The following is a 2,329-nucleotide window of genomic DNA, read 5'->3' as shown; positions in this document are numbered from 1 at the left end:
CATACTATCCTGTATATACCATCTGATGTCTGTACTCATAGTATAATATACAGCAGTCACATACTATCCTGTATATACCATCTGATGTCTGTACACATAGTATAATATACAGCAGTCACATACTATCCTGTATATACCATCTTATGTCTGTGCACATAGTATAATATACACAGTCACATACTATCCTGTATATACCATCTGATGTCTGTACACATAGTATAATATACAGCAGTCACATACTATCCTGTATATACCATCTGATGTCTGTACACATAGTATAATATACAGCAGTCACATACTATCCTGTATATACCATCAGATGTCTGTACACATAGTATAATATACAGCAGTCACATACTATCCTGTATATACCATCTTATGTCTGTGCACATAGTATAATATACACAGTCACATACTATCCTGTATATACCATCTGATGTCTGTACACATAGTATAATATACAGCAGTCACATACTATCCTGTATATACCATCTGATGTCTGTACACATAGTATAATATACAGCAGTCACATACTATCCTGTATATACCATCAGATGTCTGTACACATAGTATAATATACAGCAGTCACATACTATCCTGTATATAACACCTGATGTCTGTACACATAGTATAATATACAGTAGTCACATACTATCCTGTATATACCATCAGATGTCTGTATACATAGTATAATATACAGCAGTCACATACTATCCTGTATATACCATCAGATGTCTGTACACATAGTATAATATACAGTAGTCACATACTATCCTGTATATAACATCAGATGTCTGTATACATAGTATAATATACAGCAGTCACATACTATCCTGTATATAACATCAGATGTCTGTACACATAGTATAATATACAGTAGTCACATACTATCCTGTATATAACATCAGATGTCTGTACACATAGTATAATATACAGCAGTCACATACTATCCTGTATATACCATCAGATGTCTGTACACATAGTATAATATACAGTAGTCACATACTATCCTGTATATACCATCAGATGTCTGTACACATAGTATAATATACAGCAGTCACATACTATCCTGTATATAACATCAGATGTCTGTACACATAGTATAATATACAGTAGTCACATACTATCCTGTATATAACATCTGATGTCTGTACACATAGTATAATATACAGCAGTCACATACTATCCTGTATATACCATCTGATGTCTGTACACATAGTATAATATACAGCAGTCACATACTATCCTGTATATACCATCTTATGTCTGTACTCATAGTATAATATACAGCAGTCACATACTATCCTGTATATACCATCTTATGTCTGTACACATAGTATAATATACAGTAGTCACATACTATCCTGTATATAACATCTGATGTCTGTACACATAGTATAATATACAGCAGTCACATACTATCCTGTATATACCATCTTATGTCTGTACTCATAGTATAATATACAGCAGTCACATACTATCCTGTATATACCATCTTATGTCTGTACACATAGTATAATATACAGTAGTCACATACTATCCTGTATATACCATCTTATGTCTGTACACATAGTATAATATACAGTAGTCACATACTATCCTGTAAATACCAGACACCAGTCATAGGCCAAAACCAATTCAGGTTATCGCTTCTCTGCCTTTTGGCTAACATCAAGTGTAGTATCTGTTCTCATTTAGTATATGTGCTTTGCTTTTACCAATATATTGTATTGTAATGTTATCTATCTATCTAACTATCTATCTATCTATATATTATCTATCTATCCCTCTATCTATCTATCTATCTATCTATCTATCTATCTATCTGCACATACACCATATACCTAGTCAGTGGCCTTGTTATCAGCTGCTACTCTTTTAATTCAACTGTCCCATCAGTTGGGTGTTGCTGAGTACCACGCATTTAAAAAAAATGTGGGGGCCGTTACGATTTCTTTAGTGAAATGCTGGCTCCCTCTGGTGGAGCACTGACTACTTTAATTTTCTATCTGTGGATGAAAAAAAGATAAAAAAAAGTTTGATCTGAGATGTTGTTTTAAAGTGCTACCCATGTCTGTCAATCAGAGCATCCTATTGGTTTTCACCCACCCATATAGATTGCTTGCAATAGATGTAATGAGTGAATGGAACAATGGAATAATGCAAGAGAATGGGACAATGGAACAATGGAATAATACAAGAACTGAATAATGGAACATCATTGCATGTGTCATAACGGGCTCCTGGCCTTTATCTGGCTGTGCTGCTCCAGTCAGCTACAGTCTGCAGGGAGCCTGCAGACTAGGAAGAAGGTGGACCGCTGCTTGTT

At 34.5% G+C, this 2,329-nt stretch overlaps 1 pseudogene; it reads left to right on the top strand.

Annotated features, from left to right (window-relative positions):
• Nucleotides 1–1,645: 1,645 nt before the first annotated feature.
• Nucleotides 1,646–1,747, top strand: LOC141220990 (U2 spliceosomal RNA; annotated as a pseudogene).
• The last annotated feature ends 582 nt before the right edge of the window (nucleotides 1,748–2,329 follow it).

The sequence above is a fragment of the Phyllobates terribilis genome, unplaced genomic scaffold, assembly GCF_046119375.1.
Source record: "Phyllobates terribilis strain yellow unplaced genomic scaffold, ASM4611937v1 Scaffold_307__1_contigs__length_2267376, whole genome shotgun sequence".
NCBI lineage: Eukaryota > Metazoa > Chordata > Amphibia > Anura > Dendrobatidae > Phyllobates > Phyllobates terribilis.
The sequence above is the reverse complement of the archived record's forward strand: the minus strand, read 5'-3'. Positions and strand labels throughout refer to the sequence as shown.